The sequence below is a fragment of the Hippoglossus stenolepis genome, chromosome 13, assembly GCF_022539355.2.
Source record: "Hippoglossus stenolepis isolate QCI-W04-F060 chromosome 13, HSTE1.2, whole genome shotgun sequence".
Classification (NCBI taxonomy): Eukaryota; Metazoa; Chordata; class Actinopteri; order Pleuronectiformes; family Pleuronectidae; genus Hippoglossus; species Hippoglossus stenolepis.
The window spans coordinates 10231408-10248117 of NC_061495.1; the positions used below are offsets into that span (position 1 = coordinate 10231408).

The 16710-nt window shown below is 40.3% G+C and overlaps 1 long non-coding RNA gene across 1 annotated transcript in view; it reads right to left on the bottom strand.

The window, feature by feature from the left end:
- Positions 1-755: 755 nt before the first annotated feature.
- The window catches only part of LOC118120523, a 54405-nt gene continuing 38450 nt past the window's right edge, over positions 756-16710 (bottom strand). Inside the window, exons 2-3 of the long non-coding RNA XR_004698219.2 lie at positions 2082-2188; positions 756-900 (exon numbers count right to left, since the gene is read on the bottom strand). This is a non-coding gene — a long non-coding RNA (uncharacterized LOC118120523). The remainder of the gene's footprint in view (positions 901-2081; positions 2189-16710) is intronic.

Below are 16710 nucleotides of genomic sequence, written 5' to 3' on the forward strand. Positions count from 1 at the left end.
CTCCTCTGACAGTTAGTCCCTTTGGCTCTGACCCTCAGCTCCTTTGTGATGCAGCACCGAGGGCGTGTATGTGCGCGCGCGGGATTGTGTGCGTGCATATGTGCATGCATGCATGCAGGGAGGGACGGCGGGTATTGCTATTTATGGGATATTACACATAGAAAATGCAAGCCTTAACTGGAGCACGAAAAAACATACACCCTCCGCAATTGTGGCTGCAGTAAGAGAGCCGTCTTAAATTCTTTATTAAGTTAAACCCCGATCTTGTGTGATGCAACAGTGACTACACTCCTCCAGATTAGCTGTGTTCTAAGGATGAAGTTTAGTAAGTCATACGTCTGCAGAATCACTATAAATACAGAGTATATTACTGAATAGGCAAGGCTTGGGTAAATCCTTGCAATGATACCTTGAGATTGAAAATACCTTTCAGCTCAGATATTTATTCATTATAAGTGTGTTACCTGAAGGAGAGATCACACCAATTTAGAAAAGTAAAGTTTGATTATACTCAAATATGATCAGTGCAAATGTATCAGATAAAAATAGGAAATATTCAACCTTGGTGAGCTTTGATAAGTGAATTTATTTAGTTGACCAACAGCAAACCATCTTGACAGTGATGAGCTTTGAGGGGCCAGAGAGGTGAAAAGTCCAAAATGGAGGACACTTAGCTTAGTAGCAGTGTTGCAACATTCATTTTAATGTCTATTAGCAAGCTCAGTAGCTCGACAAGTTTTATTTCCCTCCTCAATCACGTTTTATTAAGGTGAAGGTAAATACAACACTCTGGTGAGATGAGAGCGACTGACGAGTGACAGCTCGGCAGCTATGGTTTGACAGCTACAGTAGTTCTTCACCTAGTCCAAGAAGTAGTCACCCGTCACCAAGCTTCTGGACCTAATTTGTGTTGAAGAGCAAATGTCTCTTGATGGAATCTTGAATCTGCCATTTTCAACAAGTGTCCTCATGTCCGTGCACATCAAACATTGGTTATCTTCTTGAAACATATCAACTCGACAAATTAAAGTTGATGACTATGAGAGTGTAAGTGTATCTTGATGGTGTTAACACTTTTTCCCTTTTATTTTCATGCATTCGTTGACATATCTAAATTTATTTATCGGGTTGTTTTGTGTTTTGTCTGTTTTTAATAGTTTTGCCAAAAAAAATTATGAATCAAATCACTTGTATGGTGCGTGCAACATAGTTTCCAGATCTGAAAATTGTTTTGTAAATCTTTTTTTTTCTTTTTATATCATTCAGCTCCAGATGGATGTTAAAATAAAAGCTCCTGTTTTTTTGGGATGTTTTATACACAAACCATCACAGACCACAGTCCTTCATATACTGTACTATGTGTGGTGTGTGAGAACCGAGGGCTGCTGGTGTTATTTGCCTTCTCCTAGCTGGGGGTTAATGAGGACATTAAAGTCCCTATTTTTCATTATTGCGGAATTAAAGCGATTAGATGGGTTTGTGGGGAAAAGGGCATCGGAGCCATATATATATCTGCAGATGCTGACTGGCAGATTGCTTGGTATTGTTGACGGTGACATTAAGAATATGTTTTGCCCTGTAGCTTTGAAAACAGATTAGAAGAATCCTTTCAACACCAAGGGGAAGTGAAAGAAAGCACCCGTTGATTACTTGGAATAAAAGCTTTCTTACATATGTGCATAAGTGGTTAATGTGTAAATGTTTGTCTTCCATCTTACAGATATAATAATAAGCATCATTATATTTGCACAAGGATGTTTTTCTTTACAGTATCACCAGGATGGACTTTTACAGGAAAAGAGAGGAACTTATCTGAACGGCCATGGTTTATGGCAGCACTCAACACAGCTATGATGCATTTCTCCTAATTCGAGCTCTTGTGCAACGGCCACGTGAGCCAGCACTTTAAACTGTGACAGTGTCATTCAGGCACATATCAACATTTGACAATCCAGTGATGTCACTTTCGCTAATTGCAGACGTTATGACCACTCTGGTGAAACTGCAGATCATTTTCCCACCTTACAGCTACAACGTGGCACATTTCCAATGATGCTAACTGGACTAAAAATGACACAGACCCCTTCTGCCATGTTGGTTGTCAGCCTCTGCGATGCCAATCCTCTCTTTCTCTTTTCCAGGCATCATTTTCCATGAAGGCAGAGACAAAGCGTTGGTTTCCACTTTCCTGGCAAATACAGAGGGAGATCAGCTTAGTCATTATCTGTGGTCACAGGGCAAGTTGTTTAAACATGTAATTAACAACGACGATGCCATTTCATTATTTGCAGTAAAGTTTATCCTATATAAGAGGCAAATCCAAATGTCCATTGGCTCAACTAAGGCTATGTACTATATCCACAAAAGAAAACAGGCTACACAACCAGAAACATAAGAAAAACAGCTTGTATGTTCCACTCCATCCATCCAATCCTTCATTTCATTTGACAAGTCAGCCACTTAAAGACCAAACAACCGCCTTTCAGCAGCTCTTATCAAAATATGTGTTAACGGCTCGGTTTGGTTTCTCCGAGATAATAAAGTGAGACACTCATCCAGAAATCCACGTCTTTGAGGGCCTTGTATTAAAAAAAAAAAGAGCCTGTAGTGGTGTTTTAACAAGGGCACAGAATGGCGGTGGCCTTTCCTCAGGCTCCAGCGGTTCCTGTGTGTATAGAGTGTCATTTGTTGTATGGCCGAGATGGATCATGCACTGCGTGTGTGATGTATATCATGCATGTCATTAACGATAAAGGAAAGCAGTGGTGTAATGGCTAGCTTCACGCAGAGCTGTCCCCCGGAGTCACTTAAACTACGGCTGTGTGGCTGCATACGCCTTTCTGCTCTTTTCTCCTATTTATTATAATATTGTCTGTTCACTCGAGCCTTTAATTCCAATCATATACAAGTTGCAATAAGGGGGGAGTGCACATTTGTGTTTGTTCAGAGTATGATCCTTAAAGTCCTGCAATGAGGTTAATGTTCACGCCAGTATGATTTATTTTTAATACAGCAGGCTCTTTTTTTTTTTACTTCTCCAACTTTTATAATAAACCACACACACAGCACAGCTGAACACAAATCTGTTAAACTTCCAGCACACACACACACACACACACACACACACAACAAGCACACGCACACACAGTCTGAGACCATGACAGCGCTAACAAAGCCAAACAGTCGCACTTCACTGAATTGAAAGTGAGAACCTAAAACGGCCGATTCAGAAGGGAAACCGCGTAGGCACCGAGCGGGGACCTTTACAAACATTTGTTTCGCTTCTAAATAACTGCAGTGACACATTCAATATTCTAAACCTGCTCTTTGCTTAAATGTCATACTTCAAATGCGTGTATATGCTACACGTATTCTGCAGAACAGACACGAGCGGCGTGGCGTGTTCCCTGCCTTCCCCTGCACTCGGCTTTCATACAACCTTTAGCAGCTACAATGGCTGTAAGCCGCTTTCATGGTGTCTGTGTCAGTCAGACTGTGTGGGACAGACCAACACTTATAAGGACATCAGTTTCCAAGGCTTAAGCTCCACTAAGAGATTTCCTTTAGCCCCTTTTATCTCACCTCTCTTTGTCCTCTCGGAGACTTACCAGGGCTGAGCTATTTGCTGTCATGGTTGTCGGTGCTGGGACATCTAAATCTCACAGTGTTGTGCCACACATTCGGAACCAGGCGCTTGCGAGCTATACCCTTGTAAATGTACATGTTTAAGTGGTGGATGTAGATGTGGGGGCATCGGACTGTGAAAGCAGAAAGAAGATTGTGTCTATAACAGAGTGGAACTGTTTTAGGGTTTCATCATTTCGTTGAATATCTACAGTGTAAAATAATTCTGTATAGAGTTTGAAAATAATACAAAAATCAACATAAGTTTAACTAGAGACCATCTTTGGAAGTGTGATGGAAAGTTGGGTGTAAGAAAATAGTTAGATATAGTTATTAAGAAAAATGATGTCCTTATCAAACCCTTATGATAAAAAAAGTATAATAGAAGCTTGATCATTTACAGTTTAACCATAAACACAATGACAAATAAATATAAAAGAAAACACAAACACCACCAAATAAATAGAACTTAAATCGGAAAATTGTAATCACATCTTTTCAGCATTGTTTATTATGTAATGTAAAAGTTTTCACATGCACATTGGGGTAAGTGGACACAATTTATAAGTAACATCGAAGTCAGAGTATTTCAACTAATGATTTAAGTTAAACAAATATAGGTACTTCTCCCTATAAATGTTTGTTAGTTTATTTTCTTTTAATTAAACTTAATTTGATTTAACTACATTGTCCTTATTTCCGGGAACTGCTTTCTTATTCTAAGTTTTCAGTTTTAATAATCGGAAATCGGAATGTAAAGAATAAAAAAATAGGTAGGTAGAAGGCATGTAGAGCAGAAAGATTAACTAAAAGTTCCGCCCCCCCCCCATGTGCAGCATTAAACACTTAGAAGGCATTTGCTGTACCTCTGATACTGATTGGAATCGCTGTTTCACTGTTGCTATGGCTGCTCACACCACAGGTAGTGCTGGGAAAATGACTCATTTTGTTCTCTTCTGAGAGATTTAATTACCTTTTGACTGCACCAGCCTCCAAAAAGCCCCAATGAGCACTGAATGCATCCATTTCTACAATCACAGAGTCTGCATTGTAGTTCAGTACATTCAAGTTCACAAAGAGATGCAGACTGAAACTTCTCGAAGTGAAGTCTCAGGGAAAGTTGCCTCTTGCGACATCTGCATCTGAACCAACTTTTTGAACGTCGCAACCAAACAAAATGGACAAATGACAACCTTTGAGGACGCAAATGAGTTTGACACCAGACTTCAACATGTATTAGAACACGTCCTTGGTTTGGTGTTCAAGCCCGGAGGAAAGAAAGACTCCAAACAAACAGCAAATTGACTTAATTGGCTTCTGTTGTTAAAACGCTGGAAAACAACCATCTATATATTTCCATATCCAGACACAGGGAAACATGCAGAGTCTTCTCGAGCCGTGTCCGTGCTCAGACATTCTTTTCTTTCTTCTTTTGGTCCTGCTGCCATTTCACGCTGGGCGGATCGTGTACAGCCAACTTGTGTGAGCTCCTTTACAAGAAACGGCTAAATGAGGTTGAGTGCTGCTGGGAGGCACAGCTAGAATACAGAAACACTGAGGCACCAGTAGCTACAGGCCTCAGAGCCGGCTGTTAGTTTAACGCCTGTTTGAAGCAAATCTATAAAGTACATAACGAAGAAAATAGAACAAAATCTGAACATCTTATACAAGAGGATTTATTTATAAAAGGGAATAATTAATATGGCTTAATTCTAAAATAGTGTATTAGGGCCATTGTAGGAAAGTCATTTATTGAGAAAAACATAATAAAGTCATAAATTTGCAATGGATGACCTTTTCATATTAGTATATGACAACACTTTCAGCCCAGTGTCTGTTTGTCTGTTTGTATTTAAGTGCAGAACACAGATACAAGTGATAAAGTGAGGATTTATTGGGGAGATGAGGGTTCTGGCAGGCCGTGGGGAGTCGAGGGAACGGCGCAGGACAGAGCCAAAGAAGGCTGAGCTGTGAGCACGGCTGGATGAGTGGCCAGCGGGCAGGAGAATGAACTGTGAAAGTCTCCACTTGGAAAAACACAGATTGACAAGGCAGGAGGTTGAGGGAAGCCGGAGAGAGGAGCTGGTGAGGTGCGGTGAGTGGTGAGCGAGGCAGGAGCAGAGTCAAGCAGGCAAACACGAGGTGACCCTGCTCAAAGAAATCAGAGGTCACACCGAGAAAATTACAGAGATGCTGCTTGTGTTTCTCCAGAGGACGTGTACATGTCGGTCCGAAGAAAGTCCACAACAGCAATAGAGAATTTCTAGCTGTGTTGTGCATGTGTGACAGGAAAACTGTGGAGAAAGTCCCGACCCAATCCTCTGAGATCCTCCGCAGGACATGTGTGAAAATGGCTTAAGTGTAACCAGCAATATCCTCCATCTGTCTACTACGTTGCAGTTCCTCCTAAACAGAATCTTACAGATTATGATTTTATAATATAATATTGTGACTTTGAATTTTCTTGTCATAAAAGTACTAATTTAATTGTTGAAATAATAATAAATGCACCCAAAGGTTCAGATTTTTGACTAAGTCCCTTTCTTGCAACTTTGAATCATAAATAACAAAAGCTGAATAAAAAAAAGAAGGGAAAATAATTTTGATAACTTATCTTATAGTCAACTACTGCGATATCTGCATTTAGCTACGGGGATCTTGTTATTGTCGTTAAATACACGTCATTCAAATACAAGCTCCCACCTCTTCCTTAACTTAAGGCATCGATATGACATTCAATATCACTGTTTATTTGGGGAAATTAACAGAATTATGAATATAAAAATAATAATAAAATAGAGTATCCCAATCTGATTTTCAGCCTATTATAACTGAAAAGTCTGCCTCAGGCTTTGTTTTGTTTGTTACAACTAGCGGCTTTTTATTGCAAAGTGTTCATTAAACAAATGGCATTTCTCCCACAGGGCATAATTGTCCTCTGGTTATAAATAAATACCCGTGAGTTATATCAGAAATGATGGACAGGAATATATTACTTTTGTACTTAACTCAAGAATAAACACAAAAGTGTAGTAAAATAAATAGATTTTGGTAGATTGTTAAGCATTGTAAGAGACACGTGCTTCATAGAGCAACAGTTGACATCATTGAAGAACTTTTTTTTTTACCTGCAGTGACTGAAGCCTGTGAAGAGAAATATCCAGGGAGCCCCCAAAGGAGGATTTTTTTGCCGTTTTCTTTCTAATTATTTCCCTCAGTGAACAAGTAAATAACTGTATCTAGTTCACGACTTGCAGAGCAGCAGCAGCATACAGTTCCCCGGCTCCTTCCTGAGAGTGATGTGCACCCAAATGTTTTACAGACTATCTGCTGTCCTTAAATCAGTGATGGGCCAAAATAAACATTAGATCAGCATCAGTGTTATTTTTTGTATTCTGCTCGACGCACTTTCTCCCCCTCTCCTACCCCCCCGTCATCATGCCTGATTAAAACTCTCACTGTGGATGCAGGAGCTATCATTCATGTCATTGCCGAGGACAATCCGGTGATTTCCCTGTGGTGTCTGCAGCCGGGGGGACAATGCTCTACTTAACAATTTCTCAGATGGATACATTTATCTGTGTGAAAAGTGAAATAGCTCCACAAAGCCGGGAAACTGATGTGGTGCCTGGGAGAACTGACACACCTGCCAGATAAGATATCACGACTGCACGAAATTTGAATTTAACCCTTACCAGAGCAAAACTGTTTCCCCCCCCCGGGCTGCTCTATACCATCAATGCAAACAAACTGACATCATGAAAAATGTCAGTAACGTTCAGTCTGCAGGCTCATTAAAATCAAATTAGTTTCTGTATTTTTTTTTTTTTTTTAAAACATACAGCATTTTAAGAGCTCTCAAATCATCCAATGAGAGCTGTGGATTTAATTAGCTCTCTGCGTGTCCACTGTATATCTATGTTCTCACAAACAGGCAGTGAGAGGAGGGGATTGAGATTCACAGAACACGTTCCTTTTGCCAACCACCCTGTGTCCCTGTGGAGAGGAGGTCCAACCCCTTCCAATGTAAACAGATCCCCACTAAGAAAAAGGCTGGAATAACATTTTACTTTTTCATTTCACATCAAATGCCAAGTGCGATGTTCAGAGTGACTTCAAGTGAAGATTCAGAAGGAAATGTTTTGCCTAGCACTACAGTTCATTGGAAACTTTCGTTCTTTTAAATCTACTGTACGGCTTTTAACAGTAGAAGATATAGACCTGAATGGACCTTTAACATTGTCCAAATGGATAAGAACAGTATGTTTGGGCAGCCAGGTCCATTCTGATACAAAGCATTCGAATGTGTCGCCACTTCCTCCCACCAAAATGTCCCAGATACGAACGTTGCCATTATTCGGCCAGTGACGTATTTTGGAGCTAGAGTCTAAACGTTTGAACGCAGCAAAAGTGACGCATTTTCACACAAACAAATATTAATGCCTAATTTCCTGCTGATGATTAATAAAGTGATTAATAAACATGTAATAAATTGGTAATGAACAGTGCAAACAATCCCATTGGTTGCTAATCCCCAAAAGTCCAATTCGTCTTATAATATTTTAGACGAAATGTAAAATATTCTAACGTCAGACATTCTTGTATCGGTTTGCTGGTTATTTTTTATATATGTTCTCATTGGTATAATTTCTAACTATTACATTTGCTGGTTAATATTTAATGACATGGCACAAGAAAGGGATTTTCTTTCAAGTAAGAAAAGGATTTTGCCTCAATGCCCTCAGCCCTTATCACCACATCATAAATAAAACAGTATTCTGGCACCACTTTCAGCCTCATCACGCATCTCTAAGTAGATTTACATAGTGTATAATCACCATCTCTTCAGATTTTTCTACCATGATGTGTTCAGTTGGAACTCTTCAGCTCTCACGAATATAAATATTTAAGTGAACACAGCTCAGGCAGAATCCTTCCACAAGACACCACGCTAGCAACACCACGCTGGCACAGCAAATAGGTTACACAACGCAATAAGACAGTAAACGGTGTCTTGTGTTGTGTGTAAAGCTTCCTTACAGCCACGTCAATCCTTTTTTCAAACTGCAGCTCACAACCCGAGCTGCTTGCCTGCTGTAATCAGCACAAACGCAATCTGACAGCCCCTCACCTTTCAGAGCACAGAGTAATTATGATTCAGTATGCTTTCATTTTATCCTCTTACAAATCAATGGCTTTCATCTGTGAAGAAAACATTTGTCTCCTTTAGTTCTCTTATGACACAAAAATCCAGTCCTGTGCTCGCCTCAAGTCAGCGGCGTGCAGGAGGTTTAACGTCAGCCCAAACGAGATCAAATTAATGTTGGAAACTCATTTAAACAGCGGTGGAAGTTGTTTGGAACTAACAGGGACTTGTTTAGGACTTGATAATAAAGTAATAACTTTGGACCAACTTTAATTTCACTATAATTTTGGCCCTGGGTATTTTCTGTAGTGTTCAGGGTATTTGGTGCTGTCCTCGTGTTCTGTTTGGCTGTGGTTGGGGATATGGCCAAAAAAGCCTGTCACTAAAACATATACTTTGATCTAAGTATTGTATGCTCATCTGAAGCCCCACATTGTCATTACCAAAAAAGACCAGAAATCATCTCTAAAGCCGTTTTCAGACATGACCTGCAGGTAAAATCCGGAGAATTGGCTACGGAGTTTTCACAAAGTTCGAGGTTATCTGCACAGACGCGTTCACAACAGCAACAAATCCTCCCTCGCATTATTCAGGCGAGAGGTGGAGCAGCCGGGTGCAGCAGACAGAGACAGGAAGTGACGTATTAACTCCACTGCGGAGATCACGTGATTTTCTTGACAACACACAGACACCAGCATTAGCTCCTATCGCCACAAACTCTCTTGACATCTTCATCGGTGTCTTCTACGTGTATGACGTCTGGAGATCTTTGTTTTCTTTTTGTCTTTCTACCCTTATTTGTGTCATTACATCCATATTTAACGTGCTCACTGTCGACCAAATATTGTGGCACCACAAGTTTTTGATCATTTCTTCAATTATTGTTCCAAGCTCCCTACAATTTTGAAACCAGACTAACCCAAACCCTTACCCTATAGGTTAACTACAGGTGATGACACCTGCGACACAAATGGTGTGAAATAACTAAATAAACATTTAAACTCATCCAAACAAATAATACATATTTACGTCCCGTAGTCACGGATCCAAACATAGCTTTGTTTGTCGGTGTTCAACACACCAAGTCTCAGTGCGGCAGAGGGACACACTCGAAATGAACCCCGTGAACATGACAGAAATGTTGTCACTCCTGTGGATTAGTTTAAAAGCTCTCACTGCACTTTCCTTGAAGATCCTGCAACATAATTTCCTCGAGATCTGTGGTTGAGCATCAGCGTGTGAACAATATACAGCATGTACTGTACATAAAGCCGTCCTTATATATAGTCCTCCTCCAGTAAAAGGGAGACCGTAATGTGTCGTAATGCCACCAGGAGAAAATGGCGCCTTACTCGAATTGCCACAGTAGAAGAAGCTTGTTACAACTTGTAGCTTTGCTATATTTGTTAACGGACCTTTAGAAACCGTAGTAACTATGTTAGCGGCTAAGTGGAAGTCAGGTGATTAAGAATAATGAGTTACAAATTCGGAGTCACAGGGAAATGGTGGTGGGCGGATGGCTGGCAAAACACAGGACTCCTGTTTGAAACAGATAATCACTATTCCACAACTTAAACTGCGTGTTTATTACTGTAACCATGATGAGGAAGGTTCAGTATGCCTGCCACCATAGAGGCTCTTAAGGCTTATTTATGCTCAACGTTAAATACATCTATTTGAAACAGATGAAACCTGTTGTTGGTACTCCGCATTCACTTCATCCGTATTTGTGCGTGTCTTCTGAAAGCGTAAATGTTATGGACAAGACAGGCAAAGTGGAGCAGTACTAATGGAAACCATGGGGGGCAGTGTGGCCAATATTTCAAGAGGGACGCCCATCAGGCAAAGGGAATGAAGTTCAACAATGGTGGAACTTTTTCAGGTTGGTAAGAAACTATAGTTATATATATAAGATTTTACTTCACCCGGTCACAGGGCCAGTTTTGTCTCTTTCCTAAGAAGTTAATTATCTCAACCTACTCCCAATGTTTCATGTTGTCAGAAACTCTAAACTCTGCACTGCCCTCTAGAGGATGTATTGCTTAACAAAGATGCCAACGTAAAGGACTTATGGAAGTATGTGGATAGAAAAGCAGCATTGATGAGCCTTATGGGTCATATGAGAGAGACAGCCGACCTTTATATTTCTTCAGGGTTAGACAAAAGGTATGTTAGTTGTGTGATCTGGCCTCATATGAAAACAAGGAGCAGCTCAAAGTTCCCTGCAGAAACACTGTCTGAAATTGAGAACTTTTTGACAATTGTATGGTGTCTCCTACACACCCTGGCAGATCTACTTGCAGGGCACATCGTGACGGCTTGTTTGTACAGGATACATTGACAAATTTGAGCATCCCAATTAATGCCTCCGATCTGTGTGACTCAGCAATCTGTGCCCTATTTGATATTCTGCTGCATGTTTATACAACTCTGATTAATCGTGTTTTTATGCAACTAATTTGCATCTGCAGTTTAGCGCTAATGCAGGAAGTTTGTGTGATTTTCAAGAGCAGCAAAGAGGAAGACTGTGGAGCTCAGGCTGGATGGCTGTCTACAGCTACACAAGACAACAGTCTACTGGATTAACATCCTGTCTCATGGTGGACATGAACAAGAATATTTGTATTTAATTATGATAATTATATTTTGTTAAGTATCAGGTTTCTAACCTTTTAATTTATTAAATACTGAGTAATTGCACTCAGGTAAAAGCAGTGTGAGGTCTCGACCCAACTGTATAGATGATTTGGTCTGATGATTTTATTCAAGGAGTAAAATTACATAATTAAACATGCACTTGCTTTAGAAAAGTATTGCAATACCCTGGCATTAAAATAAACCATTTTATTTCAGTCAGTACTTCAAGAGTGACAGCGTTTTCCATGTTTTCGATGAGTCGTGTGAGATTGTGCAGCACTCTGCTTCCACACCCTTCAGGCACAGTGGCCGTGTCAACCGTTTTTTAAGCTTTCATGGTGACAACAAGAGAAGAGGCACGGTTGCTAATACAAGCGCTCATGCCACGTCCAAATTCCTGTCGAGGCGGAGAGAAATATGACATCATGTCACTTACAAATCCAACTCTCAGCGTGTGTCTGTCCATCTTTCAGAGATGTTTGAATCCTACAGAGAATAAGAAAGCCAACAGGGGCCACTTGGAAAAGCATCTTGCTGGCAGAGGTGCCGTCAACGACAGGTTAGTGAATGTCATAGATAAACGAGTCAACTACTAGCTACGACCAAAAAGTGTTGTTGATTTTCAGTGCTAAATATAACCTGTGCAGCGTCAAACCCTGATCTGAACGAGCTCTGAGTCACAAAGAGGATGAGTCAACAGCAGCAGACATGCGGTGAACACCTCCCTGAATGTAGATGTCCCTGAATGAACATAAAGGATCCACAGTGAGGATTTTAGCATTTATTCAGACCCAGAATGCACCTCACCAACATTGCAGGCGTGTTTGATTTGGGTCTGTTATAGTGATCACTATGCTACAGTAATGTTAATTTACTGTTGAATATGTCTTTCATGAGTAGAAATGCATCATCATGGTCATTATTCACTATTGCTTCGTTGTGTGACTTCTGCTTTTAGTGGGTAACGTATTCAAGTTTACAATTGAAAAAATGTATGTTGCAATAGTAAATATATATAAATAAAGGGTAGTCCCCTTAATTTAACCAAACCATTTTGTAAAGTATGAACATCTCGTAATGCGCTAGGAGTCAACATTAAGGTCACACAATCTTAAATCACCTGGGTTAGACCCACCTCCAGTTTGGAAATTCAGTGACCTTGAACAAAGAACTCACAGGCTCACAGTTCAGGCCTGTTAAATCAGCTGCTCTGCTTACATCTGTCCCAGCAGTCACTCGTTAATTTAAGAATCCTGCATTTCAGGTTTTTACGGAAATTAGAAATAGTTCAACAGTTAACATGACTGCATCTAACTTGTATCCCAGTCAAACATAAAATAAAAACACAACAGAATCTATTGTGAGTCCTCGGGTAGGAGGTGATGTTTGTCAAATCCTTGTCACCTGGCAACACACCTGCAGCTATAGGTCTTCCTGGGTTGTTCATTAGTCTGATTAAGAGCAGTGTGCTTGAAATGTCTCTCAGCGATTTGATAATAGACATCTTTGCGTGAGCAGCTGCCAGCCTGTGGATTCTTGCTCCTGCAACATTCAATCCATCCGACTACCGGTGATCTGGGTTACGCCACGAATATTTTCCAGGCTTCAAGCCTGTGCAGCACATAATTGGTTGGCCTCTTGCTAACATGCAACATGCACGTGAGAATCTGTGAGTCATTTATTGGAGGTGGTTTTTAAAGAAGCTCTATAAAATCCTTTGGTTACGTCTACACAACTTGTCACAGAATAGAATTCCTTTTCATCCACAGCGTCACTCAGTCACCTGAATGCATTAGGGAGGATTAGTGAAGCGGCGATAGAGCGTGAACTGTCAGTGTCAGGGTTACGGCTGCAGCCGAGGTTACAACCACAGTCGTTGGTGCTGTCACCTAAATCCATGGAATAAAATGGGTAACTAGGTTCATTGAACTGTCTACTTTTTATTGTGAAACATCAATTCAAGTGGTTTAAAAGCCCATTACAAGAATGAAACCTCATGCCCATTACAGTGTGTGTGAGTGTGTCACTCTCGGTCTTTGGCACAATAAGTGCAGTGAGGCCCATGATGGAAATCTTGTCTTTCACCTCACATTCACACTGATTACTGTACAGTGTTGTGACGTCAATCCTTGCCGTCAGAGTCACATCCTCAAATGTCAGTATCAGTAATTGGTTGGTGCTCTGATAATCAAAGATCAGGACCCAAATGACCTAAACAAGGATTTTGGCGTTTCATAAACGGTATGTGGTCGGTTGTATGGCTAATTTTGTGAGTGGGCAATTATAAAAGTAAATAGTGGATCTGTGATTTAAAATGAATTAGAAAAACATTCAGCATTGAAAAAAAATACTCAAATAGGAACCACTGGAAATGTGTCACCCTGTAAATCTACTCCCAGTTGAGAGGCGGGTCGGTCAGCAGTTAGCCGGTGCTGCTTCCTTGTGATGTGTTCAAGAACAGAATCGTCCTGAATTGCTAGTCGAGGCAGGAGCCTCCTGGCAACCGTTTCATCTGTGCTGCTGCTGCTGCTGCTGCTGCACGTTAATGCAGCACTGTGAGCCGACGCCTTTTCTTCCCCATAAGGTGGGATCATGTCAGGATCAGTGGTTGGATATTTCCTGCTGAAACATGGATACTGACTATAACACGTACCACAATTTCATCCTCAGCTTTTGATGAGTCCATAAAATGTCTACGTGTTCATTCAAGTATTACATTTCTTTGTTGCATTTCTACTTATATGGGGAGGTGGATACAATCTGTGCTGGTGCGCCAAGCTTACCCTTATATCAGATAAGAACTTTTCCTCCCAAATTGTGAGGACTCCCCCATCACTGGCAAAGAAAAAAAAAACAAGTTGCCTTGTAGTATAATGGAGGTTTTAAAATGTAAAACCGCTCTGTGATGCATTTGCTGCTCACCATAAAATAAAAAACAACCAGCTCTTCACACGTACACTTTAATTGGATCAGTTAGAGCTGGACTGAACGCCGCACTTCTGTCACCCAGTCGCCACGAGACAACCAGCAGCCTCTCCGTCAATCTTCCAACCACATTTTCTCGTGTGTAGATAATTTAATAAATTATCTGAGACAATATGGTGCAGTGGTAACAACAACAGACCAGGTTCAATTACCGCTTGTTTATCATAATTAGAGGCTGTGGTCTGAGCGTGTCTCTAACTATAATGAATGAGCCGCGCTCAGGGCAGGATGTTGGTCAGCAAATGAACATCCAGCTTCCCTGTCCATAATGTCTGCCATTAATCTCTGTCAGCTCTGGACTCAGTCTGTAATCAAGGGGTCATTTTCAAGGCAAGTCCCATCCTCTTCCATGACGTTTTTTATAGATGTATGGTTCAGGCAGCTGAACAACAACAACAATGCCAATTATATACAGAGTTACACTAAATCAAAGTCATTCAGTACTGCAAACATATGAGACTAACACAATGGAGGAGGGGGACAATGGACAATGGACAATTGCTAGTCACTGGTTTTACCAGTTCAATAAAACAAACTATAAAAAAAAAACGACATTTTACATTTTATTTAGGTGGAGCAATGCAATGTTTAGTTACTTGCAAAGTAAGATCTAGCTTTTGATTTATAGTGTCTAACAATTTGGTTAATACGAATATTAGATATAGATAAACAGTATAACTCATAAAAAGGGTTTTCAGCTACTTCAACCAAAATCTCTGAATCTAACACACTTTGATAACTTTGCTGTAATATTAACTGCTACATCACATGCGTGCATCCATGTTACATAGCAAACACATTTGAGTTTTGCAGTCACAGCCAGCATCAAGATTACATTGCTCCAGGTGCACCACTGAGACCATAACTTTACTGGCAGCAGCTTTCCTCATAGAACTTTTCTTTAAACTGCAAAATCCAAGCACAGAAGTCTGAATAAAAATGATCGTATTGATTATTTTTTTTTGTACTATTCAGCAGCACGACACCTCCATTTTCTAGATAATGTCAAAATAACAAAAGGCATATAAGGCAGAAATACGCACATCCATCTTCCCGAGGCAGTTTGGGTTAGTAGGAGGACTTAACACATATATGCCCCTGTGCAGTATTGATATGGCACGATTCCATTCACTCAATTATCAATCAATCAATCAAATTTTATTTGTATAGCCCATATTCACAAATCACAATTTGTCTCATAGGGCTTTAACATGGTGTGACATCCTCTGCCCTTAACCCTCAACAAGAGTAAGGAAAAACTACTTAAAAACCCTTTTAACAGGGAAAAAAGAACGTAGAAACCTCAGAGAGAGCCACATGTGAGGGATCCCTCTCCCAGGACGGACAGAAGTGCAATGGATGTCAAGTGTAAAGGAGAACATCAAGATAAAGGTTTTAGCAGCATTGATTTAGGGTAAACATTTTGAAGTATAATTACTTCTAATTAATTATACACTGCCAAAGTTCCACCAACGTAAATACATCAGAGTTAATAGTCTTCGCCACAAGTTAATTTAGTTTTAACTTTTAAGCAACTAAAGTAATGTATAATTTTCCACAGTTTCATTACCTCTGTTATTTTATGATTTAGTGTCGATTAAGTCTGCAAGAGATCCAGATGGCCTGCAGACTGATTTGCTTCACTGTCCATTCTCGGAAAAAAACACCAAGCCTTAATTCAACTTTAATTAGTCGTTTAGTGAGTTCAATACTTCGGTCAAATCTAAAATATATCTCATAAAACAACCACAACGTGGATTCATCTTTGTACCAGCGTTTACAGTCCCCAGAGGATGGAGCTTTTCTTGACTTTGGCGATCCCTCGAGTTTTCTTCCAACATCACAAGCACCTCAAAGATTCTGATCCGATTTGTTGTTCTTACATATAGATACAATTGTCAATTTGCTCATGGGTTGATCTGATGTGACCCATTTGTAAGATTAGTCTGTCTCTTTGAGCCACTTTGCTTTTCTTCCACTGACAAACGTGCGTGTTTATAACAGTGTCTACACGTTGACACATTTGTGTTTTTGAGGAAATATCTGGGTCAAGTAGGATGAAATATTATAAAGATCCATAACATAAACAACAACATACAGTTGCCACAACAATGAAAGGCCAGACTTTTCATGCAGCAGAAAGGATGATGAGTATCAGGATGGGGGCGCCCCAGGCTACATGATTGTGTCATTGAATTCGACAGTCAATAGCTTTTTTTTTTGTAGGTCATGTTCAGACAAACATTCCTCCTGATGTCCTCCTTCTCCATGAAGCAACGGGAACAATGACATGTTTCTCTGCCTGCTCTGTTGTTGGT